Source organism: Branchiostoma floridae, chromosome 7, assembly GCF_000003815.2.
Source record: "Branchiostoma floridae strain S238N-H82 chromosome 7, Bfl_VNyyK, whole genome shotgun sequence".
In the NCBI taxonomy this organism is placed as follows: Eukaryota; Metazoa; Chordata; class Leptocardii; order Amphioxiformes; family Branchiostomatidae; genus Branchiostoma; species Branchiostoma floridae.
The window spans coordinates 13266769-13278895 of NC_049985.1; the positions used below are offsets into that span (position 1 = coordinate 13266769).

The 12127-nt window shown below is 39.6% G+C and overlaps 1 protein-coding gene and 1 long non-coding RNA gene across 3 annotated transcripts in view; one reads left to right on the forward strand and one right to left on the reverse strand.

The window, feature by feature from the left end:
* LOC118418828 overlaps window positions 1–3823 on the reverse strand; it is a 25641-nt gene extending 21818 nt beyond the window's left edge. The window contains exon 1 of the long non-coding RNA XR_004831541.1: window positions 3680–3823. This is a non-coding gene — a long non-coding RNA (uncharacterized LOC118418828). The remainder of the gene's footprint in view (window positions 1–3679) is intronic.
* Window positions 1–12127, forward strand: part of LOC118418826 — a 24797-nt gene that overhangs the window by 10791 nt on the left and 1879 nt on the right. The gene's annotated exons all lie outside the window — the stretch shown is intronic.

The window sequence follows — 12127 nt, forward strand, 5'->3', positions numbered from 1 at the left end:
TATGAATAATATCCCAGAATGGCAAGTGCATTCATGTAAAACTCAGTGCTTCAGATAAGACAACAAACTCCAATAACGTCGAAACCAGTCGAATACCGTCTCTGAGCAGTCATTTTCCCAAGCTACGAATGAAGACAACAAATACCAGTTAGAGTTAAATTCCTAATATCATTATAGCAGTAAAAAAGTTTTCTGAATCAAAGATTATTGTAGATTGTAGTATATACCAATTCAACTTATGTGCCCCTTTTCTCCTGACTAGAATTCTGCAAGAACCTCATATCATACGTATAGATCCTCTCCAAAGTCTTATTTCCCCAGACACCCTTTCCCTCACACTGTACATCTATAATGTTCACCAGGAGCTCGGGAAACCAGCCAACCAGCAAGTAGGGATTGAGAACCCATCAGCAGCCAAGATTAAACTGCAATAAGACAGATGTCACCATTAAATTCTCAGCTCTTGTATGTAGTGTCCGTCTTTCCTATCCACTTTCACCAGGATGTCTCCTCTCTACAATGCAAATGCATACAGAACATTGCAGTCTTGGTTTTTATGGCACCCTTTTCAAATGACTGCTTGAAAATGAGATTTTTGATGCATTATACTGTAGATCACTGCATGATGAGGCTGGATGTGTAAAGTAATAGATAGATCTTGGTGATAAACCATTTACTTGACAAAACTACCAGGAAAACGGTGACCTGTTTCTCTTCAAACAGCAACTGTCTGGGCTGTAGCATCATGACTTTGTTAAACTCACCAACAATTTCTTTCTTCTTGTTTTCAGCTTCAGGCAACTTCATTGTGGTAAGTCCGACAAGTTCCCAGCAACACCAAGTCTTGGAGAGAAATGTTCTACATACCTGTGGTCTCTTCTAAACACAAAGTCAGGCCCAGAGGGAGGGGAATACCAGGAGTACTGCTGTCAAGACAAGTTAGCCCAAAATGTGACAGTGTTTTCAGTAGCTTTCACTTTGCCAGTATTAATTGATATGCGATGAAAATAGGGTACTACTACTACTACACAATCTTAAGTACTGTGCAAGTTTATAAAATCAAAATCAAAAGAATTTTTTGGTTTAATAAAATAGCAAGTTTGAGTTTGAAGAGAAAGATGGGAATGGACCAGACTTGACCAACATGTAAACAAGTTTTGCTCTTCAAATATGCATGTAACTTAGCTGGAACAATCTTTCAAATTGTTTTTCAAATTATCAAATTTTTCAAATGAATCAAATTTTAATCCAGAGAGTTAAGTTTTGGGGGAAAATATAACATATGGAATGCAATTTGTCGAGCTTCAATCTCAAAATGACCCGTGTTAACAACTCCATAATCTGCAGGCACACATGTACAGCGTGATATGAAATCAATTCTGCACTATCGACAAGGCTGGAGCCAAGGAAGAAGTCAATAAGATTTTCCAATGGATGGTGACAAATCAAAGTTCAACCTTGTTCGCTGATTAAACTATTCCTACTGGTGTCTGGGTCCTGAGGAATCAATGAAAGGGCAGACGGGTCTCAATAACCTGAAGACATCTCAATCCGCTACAGACTTTTTACAAGCTCACTCTTTTGTTGAATTTATTTTAGACGGGTGGAAACAAAACACTCCGTAATTCTAAAGTATGGAAAAACCATAGATTTACACACCAAAATGAAAAAAGTTTCAACAAAACATTAGCGTTAATCAGAACTTGACTTTGATTATAAATGGTTTACCAGTAGTTTAACACTAAAAGGCTCCTATAAATTACTAGTAGTAATTCAAGAAAGTTTATTTTAACCTATTGACAATGCAACTACTAGCAGGGAAGTGTATTAAGATTTTTTTTAAAAAGCATGTCACCCTAAGCTAGAGGAAACCATGTGTAAACCTTCTTTCTGCTGAGGTATTTTTTGAAGCCAAACTTATCTTTAGGCAAATGAGAAGGAATGTAATACCATTAGGCAAGGAGGTTATATAGCTAGTCCACAGGTGGAAGGTTAGTTGCTTAGTATCACAATTTTTCATAAAATACCTATACCCCATTGCATATTATTAATGTACCTTCCAGGCAATTATTTATATAAACATAAAATAAACGTTAACATATTTGATGCATGTCTTACTCTTTTCACGTATTCTGAGTTTCAATCAATCAAGGATTCACCCATGACCAAGCAATAAGGTCAAACCTTTGATTTTTTAGGTGACATTTGGAGAATCATCAGTCAGTTGACTGGGTTTGGTTCCTGCACTATTGACACAGAACAATTAGAGGTTAAACCACAGCACTGATGCCCACTGGGTAGAAAACAATTTGCCATGATCGGTGTGTGTCTTGCATGTAACATATTCTACAGGGACAGAAGGGGCTAAAACATAAGAAGATCTTAGCTTGTTTGGATTTTTATTTAAAAAAATCAGGTTGTGTCTGTACTAGTAAGTATGAGCAGAATTCATAGAAATGCTAGTACAACACATTATACCCATGTAGTTCTTGTTTTACATACTTATCAGTTATCACTATACATTCCAGACTGTGCAATTCACTTTTGTTTATAAAAATGACGCTGATGATGATGACATGACCCAAAGATGCCAGATATCTCTTTTGTGACCAGGTAGTCTCTAACTCAAGAGTCAAACAATTCTGATAGACTTCCTTGAGTGTTGGAAGTGCTGAACTTTAATTCAATCTTAAAGACATTTGGGCGGCCCCTTTAGAGAGTGTTCATAAGGTAATACTAATAGCCACCTAATGACTGAGTGTTCCTGTCAATAAGACTTAGTTAATACTGCACTACTGACTGGATGTTCTGTCAACAGCCACCGTGTAATCTTATAAACTGAATAGAATACAAACGTGTTGTCTTACGTTCGTTACAAATAATTCTGGTCTCCGCTACAATCTGGGAGTAACATAAAATTACAATGCAACTAGCATAAACAAGGATATAGGAGCAGGAAATGCTAGATTCCAGCCAATAGTATCACATTACATGGTACATCACCACCAACATTCCCATTCAAACATCAGACTGGTCAACAATGTGACCACAATGAAAGTAAAATAGACAACAGTATACACAACAGTAATATTCCATTTGGTTACTTGCAAAAAATTAAAGTGTGCAACAGAAACATAGAAAATGTTTTTGAAAATTGATTGAATGTGGAACCAAATCTTTCACTGAAAAGTTATAGCTCGGTGAATGGAAACTAGAACTATCAAAGCCAATCTCAGAGAACAAACCAACCACTCCAGATGTATCGTCCGTGTGTTAAACACCTCAAACACCACGACATAAACAAACGACAAAGTACAAGAGGCCGTGCCCTCTTCATTGTCTGTAACGGTGCACATAAAACAACATACACATATATTGACTCACGCTGTACACAGACATACCATAATACAACAAAACCAGAAATGCTGGATTTTCTTGGCAAGTTGTTTAAAATGTTGAGCATGATCTTGACCACAACTCATGTCTGTACATCATACTTGATGATTTATAAACTAACTTGCAGCCTGACCATTTTCTTCACCCCCTCCCCCCTCCAAGCGGACCATGTATAATTTTTTGGTTCCTCTTACTCATAAGTGCATCTAAATACTCTTGTAGGTACTCTAAGGTATCTCAGGCATGACGGACATTAAGTGAAGGATAAGTGTAAGTAACTTACCAATTACGAGCTGAGGTCAGAAGAAAGCTGGAAGGAAACAGAGCTCACGGTTGTGGGAATCGATCGCTCCGGGAACCACTTTCCCTGATGAGATGTTTTGATGTATTGCGCAAGTCCTTTGCGCAGGAAAAGCGCCACCTTGCAGCTTACTTCCAAAGTCCAACTTACTAGTACAGTACTCACGACTCACCTTCAAGCAGATGTTGAGACGACCTGGAGGTCAAGGGACTAGGTAGGTAGGTAGGTAGAGACGGAAAACCGTGACGTAATATGACTGCTCCGTTCTCCATGCTGTAAGGTTCAAACGGCGTTTGTTTTTTGTTTGCTAAATATTTTGTTTTGTTTGTTTGTTTGTTTCTTTTTAAGCCAGGTATTGATATGCACAACTGTGCCATTTATGATGTAGCATTTTCCCGTGCTATATTTACCCCTTTTACAGTAAAATCTTCGGCCAGATATAGGGACTTACGTTAGTATTCCATTTCGTACGTTTTACGAGCCGCAATGTGAGTATTGATGACACCCGATAATAAATGTTCACTATGGCATTAGCATGGTTTCAATAGGACACTGACAGCACATTTCTCCATTGTATCGCTCTCCAGCTTGTATCTTACCGTGTTCGTTTCATGCATGAACACACTCAAACCTGTTTGAGTGCCTTCTTGGTAATCTTAAAAATCCTTGATAGAACGTAACTTAGACCCGCCCCTTTCCCCTGTCTACAATAAGTGCTATTGTTCGTCACTTAGTCAAGCCTCGACTAGGAAACAAGTCGTCTCCGAGAAACCAAAAAAGGAAAGTGCTTCAGTCTGTGGCCCACTGAAAGTTTGTTCAAGTTCAACAATGGGGTGAGTGCCTTGTACTTCGGGCTTGTGGTTTATGACTAGTTTACGACAGCCTTAACAAAATTCTTGTGGACCACAGTAAACATGGTGGGTGGGCTTTGCCAGTTTACTCATTTGAAAGTGTGAGCCATAGTTATAAAAACATCCACCAGATTATTAGGGTAGGTGGACATCTACAAAATTTACAATTTTGGGGTGGGAAAGTTTTTGAACTTCAAGTTTGAAGATTGATTTTACAGGTGTTACGCAGTAAATACGCTAAACGAACATGCTGAGACGCCCAAAAATCATTTCTCTGTCTTGTTGTATCTTACTCAAAAGTTATAAACTGCATTTCCATCATCCTACTAGATGTTCATGCACGAAAGAAAGCGAAACGCTTTCCTTGCACAAAAATGGCAAAGAGGAAGGTATACATTTAAATGCTTTCGGCATAGAAAATTACCTGCGCCACCACCAAAGACCTCAGGCTGAATTCCTACCGCATGATTGCGTGAGATGACAGATGCAATTTGCACTCGTCTCGTACAGAAAAACCTGTCAACATTTTCGCTCAAGGCTAGATAAAATTACAAAAGCTGTATCGAACAATTTAGCGCCAAATATCAGGGCTTTTGTTCATGATGGTTAGACAGGCAGGTAAACAATGTTTAATGGCAATTCCGTCATAATAACTGGATAAAAATCGAAGATTTACTTCCAGATGTTTCGAGTGACATCCATCGCTTTACTTCAGCGTCACTAGATCTACTAAAGTATACATAGAAGGAACTTCTGCAGGCTAGTACCACCCGTCCGAAACGGAATCAGGGCGTTTGCTACCAATGATTTTCGTACACAAACGTACATTTAGATAGGAACTGAACAAATGGATGATGATCTTTATAAAGTTAAGCTTTTTTAAAGATGGCAACAATAGCGTAATATCCAAACCCAAAATTTTACTGTAGATTATCCTTTGTATGATAGCAATAGAAGCATTCTATTCGGCTGTGTTAAGTAAATGTCCCCGCTTTAGATGCTTGAGTAGTAAAGAGAAATTTGCTCCTTACGGCCTTCGATAAACCATAACTAACTAGAGTTCCACGAACACATACCTTTGCCAAATAAACCAGGTTTGTTATGTAGAATGATGTCTGTAGACAAATGTGTTACTCATTTCATTTTCTTTATAATTAAATGCTTGGAGTTGGTTTATAAAATTTCGGCATTTATTATGCAAATTAGATCCCAATTTACAATCAATTGATATCAAATTGTATCAAGCATTACTTAAGCTATCAGCATACCAAAAATCATGATGATCCTTTGATCCATTCTTGACTTATTCTCTTTCAAAGTCTTTAAATACACCTCTTACTCTCTTCCCTCTTTCTCAGTTACATATGTGACAACTTTGATGAAAGTACTATAATGGAATGCAGTGGATTTATGAACTTTTCCTAATCAATTATGCAAATTAGCTGTTAACTTGCATAATAAGTATCACATTATATAAGTCTTCATTTAGGCTATCTACATGCCGAAAATCATGACGATCCGTCAACACGTTAATATTTCTCATTAATTATGCAAATGAGATCATCATTTGCATGATAAATATGTATTGACATTTCTCTCTTTCTCAGCTACATATGTGACAAGTTTTAAGGCCCTATCATGGGATGTAGTGAATTTATAAGATATCCTCATTAATCATGCAAATTAGCTGTTGATTTGCATAATTGTTATCTCATTATGTAGGTCTTCACTTACGCTACCTACATACAAAAAAAACATGACGATCCGTCAACATGTTCATATTTTCTCATTAATTATGCAAATGAGGCCATCATTTGCATAATTGATATCTGTCGACATTTCTCTCCTTCCCAGCTACATATGTGACAAGTTTGAAAGTCCTATCATGGAATGTAGTGGATTTATAATTTTTCCTCATTAATTATGCAAATTAGCTGCTGACTTGCATAATTAGTATACCATTATGTAAGTCATCACTCATTCTATCTACATACCAAAGATCATGACGATCCGTCAACACGTTGTAGAGTTATTCTCATCCAAAGTTTGAAAGGAAACCGGCGCCTGCAGTTCCAAAAAAGCCGCTAGGGGGCCCAAACTCACAGCACTTACTCTCTGCCTCGAGGGCTATCTACCACTCAAAAATCATGATCACAGCATGTCCAGAACACGAGATATCAAAAATTGAGGTTCTGCTGCAGTACCTTAGCAAGCCGCTAGGAGGCCCATTATCGAACTTGACCTTCGTTTTCCCGACCCCTACCCACCTACCAAATATTATCGGGATCCATCCAAGACTTCTTGAGTTATGCTGTTAACAGACAGACACACAGACACACAGACACACACACAGACTCACAAGCCCAAACATAACCTTAGCCATTCTGGCAAAGGTAATCATACAGCTTCCTACGAAGAGCGAGAGGAAGTCGAATATAAATATATAAATGAGCGAAGACTAAACGTTTTTACGTACAAATATATGTATATGGTTGTTAATATGCCTATGTGACCCGTGCTTAGCAAAGTAGGGCAAAAATGTACAGTAGCTTAGGGACGGTAAATGTACATCATCAATTCATAGCTCCCGAGTCCCAAGTATCTTCTGTTCCTCTATTTGCGGAGACTGAAGAGAGAGCCTAGTGGGTTGGTCTAACTTGCTAAGACAACAAAGGATAATGCTTGCTACAATATTGTGTGATATATTGTGCCAACATGTTGTTGTTACAGAATGCGCCGCTGCCTGGTGCTGTGCCTGGTCCTCCTGCTGGTAGCGAACACGTCAGGGTGGTGGCGCCGTCGTCGCCGCCGAACTAACTGTAAGAAACTTCATCAAGTCGTACTTCAGAAAATTACGGTGTTGTCTGACATATCTTTATCGATACAACAAAAACTAAAGCGACTCTCATGCGGTCAGCTGCACATTATTATTAGATATATGAATTAATGTACTTATCGCCGATACAACAAATGGGCTTGGATCTAAAATACTTTCAGATTTTCTTTATTTGGGTTAGTTTCCGTGTTAGCCATCACGAAATCGCAGGCAAATACAATCGGGCACATGACGCAAAAAAGGTACCGCCCGACTGTGAGTTTTATTTTGTTCATTTGTTTGTTTATGGTTTCGCACAGCAAAAATATTACATTAAACAAAATACAATAACAACGGATAACAACGGGTGCAGGAGAAGGGGAAAACACAAGTGGCTTATAGTAAGCCCTCCTCCATTCAGCTATTAAACAAAATTGTTTATGAATAATGGGTAATAAAGTAAATCAATGCATAGAATAAGGCAACAGTACAATAACGACAATCAAATGATTTCGATGTTATATCTGGTTTGATTATTGCCTGTCCGATGATTAAGATTCCTGGTTGGATACGTTTTGCTTCTCCTCAGACTGCAATAGTGACGAAGACAAGACACAACACTATTTTTGCCCTTTGTTTGTTTCGTAGGTGGCACCTGTAGCTCCCCTCCTCCGAGTATTTCAGGCACCACCATGTACAACTGCTCCCCTCCCTACGTGCCGGGGACTATCTGCAAGTACAAGTGTAACGAGGGGACGTGGAGCGTGTTCCGCTCTAGATACAGGTGCACCAGCCAGTGCACATGGTTGGGAACCACTACTAACTGTAAGTGTCGCAATCTCGTGTTTAGAGAAATACAAATAGATAGTCTCTGCCAGACTGACTACGCATATCATACTTATCATAGGATGAATAATTTGCCAGAGGAGTTGGCCGGCCGCGCAGGGGAAAGATGATCCTTAGCGTGGACTGACTCCCCTGGCCGATTTCTACGATCCCCGTGCCCTCGTAGGAAGGCCTGGTGGAGGCTAACAAATAGCCATCACTGCGATATTTGTACAATGCATGGGTCCAATATAGCGACCAGTCTGCTGGGCCCACCTGCCTGCCTCGTGTGTCGGACGACACGGGAGCTTCTAAGTCATTTAGTTCGAAATGATTTTAATAAAGGAGGGACTTGCCCTTTGCCTGATTCTCCATAGATATTTGTTTTACGGCCCTTTTGTATGTTTTTTAACCAGTTAACATTAGTTGGGAATGTTTGGAAATATGATATAGATAACACGTCCTTTCTGTTCCATTACAGGCAAAGCCTCTATCTGGGGCCGTTAACCGGCGGTGTGGCTGCACCATAGTTTTGCGGTTTGTCACAGCGTCTATGCGCCATGCTGGACGCTTGTGACCCTCTGATTAATTTCTTTAAAAACGCACCTACATGTTGCTCTGAAAGTGGCACGTACGTTCTGCTGGTATTAAGGTCTTTAAATTGACACTGTGTCACTTTGTAATGCACCAGAAATGTACAGGCTGCAAGCGACATTGCCTGTCTTCCCGTTCAAGTCATAAGAAAAAGTATACGCCAACATAAGTCCTTGGTCAAGGTTTTCTCGCCTTTCACTGGAATAAATATGCTATTAGAAGACCGTCGGAATGTGACTCTTTATTTCTTATTTTCTACAGACTTTCAGAGTGTTGATGTTTTGATATCTTAATTTAGCTTTTAACTTACATGGGATTTCCTCAGGACTGACATAGTAGTACATTGCCATTTATTGTTTTCCGCGACGTTAAAACTAATCTAAGTCTAATTCAGATACGTTCTGTTACGATTTGTGTTACGTTGTATTAAAAGTAACTAGCCGAGGCAAATAGCACGCTAAAGGAGGTGTCAATGACAATAAGACCATAGAAGTAATCGAAAATTCATCAAGCGGCGCCTAGACTTAAGGCCACAGCAAGTAAATTTTATGGATGATATCCCATGCAGAGTGCAAAAATAAAGAGATAGCGGGAAAAAAAACAAGATGGGTAAAAAAAACAAGATTGCTAAATTTTCAAATTAGACACCATAAATGTCGTGTCAAGATTTGAAGCGACAAACTGTGGCATCACAACTAACAAGGCATTTATTCCTGTATATTAAAGAAGAGAACTAGTGTGGTAAAAGTGATAAAGTTACTTGTGTGGTACACTGGTATCACTTGCCTAGCTGGCAACTACAGTCATGGCTTCCATATTGGAGGCACTTTTAAAACTATCCAACAAGTTTCACTTTTGCAACTATAGTCATACCTGCCTGATGCCACTTCTACAAATATGATTATTAGACTATTTTGGTCTATCTGACAATCCCCGAAATCAGGCGAAAATTTAGGAGCGCGCTGATGATAATGTTTGTTACGACTTGAGTTGCCAATAGCCAGTTGCCAATTGCCAACATCAATGACGTCAAAATGTCGTCGCAAAATGACGTCATGCACATAAAAGATACCAGTTGGGCTCCGCCATATTAAATCAACCACCTTGAATTTTCAAAAATACTTACTATCGTTGAAAAGGTCTCTTGGTATCTAGCTATAATCTAAAAATCGTTTCCAAACCAGGTGCGTAAAGCCAACATGGCTAAAACGGGCTCTAGTCGGTCAAACTTGGTATAGATGGAAAGGTCTCTTGGTAGCTAGAGGTAATCTAAAACAGTTTTTAAGTCGGGTGCTTTCTTCTCGAGAAATGAGTTAAGCACTACACTAACCCAGGCAGTTAGGGTTAGGGTTGGGGTTAGGGTTAGGATAGTGCTCAGAGCCAACATAACCTAAAAACGGGATCTAGTCGCCAAACTTGGTATTGTTAAAGAGGTATCTTGGTAAAGAGTTGAAATCTGCAAACCGTTTGGGAATCGGGTGCTTAGTTTCCGAGATATGACTTAAGCACTTAACACTAGAATTAGGGTTAGGTTTACGGTTAGGGTTAGGGTGGTGCTTAGAGGCAACATGGCTAAGAGTGTATTCTAGTCGCTCAAACATGGTATCATTAAGAAGGTATCTTGGGGCAGAGTCGTAATCTGCAAACACGTTTGAAATAGGGTGCTTGCTTCCCGAGATATAACTTAAGCACTTACCGGTAGGGTTAGGGTTAGGGTTACGGTTAGGGTAGGGCTTAGAGTCAACATGGCTAAGAGTGTATTTTCGTCGGTCAAACTTGGTATCATTGAAAATGTATCTTGGTACAGAGTCGTAATCTGCAAACCGTTTTGAAATCGGGTGCTTACTTCCCGAGGTATAACTTAAGCACTAATCGCTAGGGTTACGGTAACGGTTAGGCCGTTAGGGTATTGCTTAGAGGCAACATGGCTAAGGGTGTACTCTAGTCGCTTAAACATAGTATCACTGAAAAGGTATCTTGGTACAGAGTCGTAATCTGCAAACCGTTTTGAAATCGGGTGCTTTCTGTCTGAGATATGACTTAAACACTAACCGCTAGGGTTAGGCTTAGGGTTAGGGTTAGGATAGTGCTTAGAGGCAACATGGCTAATACTGTATTTTAATCGGTCAAACTTGGTATCATTACAAAGGTATCTTTGTACAGAGTCGTAATCTGCAAACCGTTTTGAAATAGGGTGCTTACTTCCCGAGATATGACTTAAGCACTAACCGCTAGGGTTAGGGTTAGGGTTAGGGTTAGGGTAGTGCTTAGAGGCAACATGGCTAAGAGTGTATTTAAGTCGGTCAAACTTGGTATCATTAAGAAGGTATCTTGGTACAGAGTCGTAATCTGCATACGTATTGATATCGGGTGCTTACTTCCCGAGATATGACTTAAACAATAACCACTAATGTATGGGTTAGGGTTAAGGTTAGGGTTAGGGTTAGGGTAGTGCTTAGAGGCAACATGGCTAAGAGTGTATTCTAGTCGGTCAAACTTGGTATCATTAAGAAGGTATCTTGGTTCAGAGTCGTAATATGCGAACCGTTTTGAAATCGGGTGCTTACTTCCCGAGATATAATTTAAGCACTAATCGCTAGGATTAGGGTTACGGTAACGGTTAGGTTAGTGCTTAGAGGCAACATGGCTAAGAGTGTATTCTAGTCGGTCAAACTTGGTATCATTAAGAAGGTATCTTGGTTCAGAGTCGTAATCGGCAAACCGTTTTGAAATCGGGTGCTTACTTCCCGAGATATAACTTAAGCACTAATCGCTAGGGTTAGGGTCACGGTGACGGTTAGGGTAGTGCTTAGAGGCAACATGGCTAAGGGTGTACTCTAGTCGCTTAAACATGGTATCATTGAGAAGGTATCTTGGTACAGAGTCGTAATCTGTAAACCGTTTTGAAATCGGGTGCTTACTTTTCGAGATATGACTTAAACACTAACCGCTAGGGTTAGGGTTAGGGTTAGGGTTAGGGTTAGGGTTAGGGTTAGGGTTAGGGTTAGGGTTAGGGTTAGGGTTAGGGTTAGGGTTAGGGTTAGGGTTAGGGTTAGGGTTAGGGTAGTGCTTAGAGGCAACATGGCTAAGAGTGTATTTAAGTCGGTCAAACTTGGTATCATTAAGAAGGTAGCTTGGTACAGAGTCGTAATCTGCATACGTATTGATATCGGGTGCTTACTTCCCGAGATATGACTTAAACACTAACCGCTAATGTGTAGGTTAGGGTTAAGGTTAGGGTTAGGGTAGTGCTTAAAGAAAACATGGCTAAGAGTGTATTCTAGTCGGTCAAACTTGGTATCATTAAGAAGGTATCTTGGTTCAGAGTCGTAATATGCGAACCGT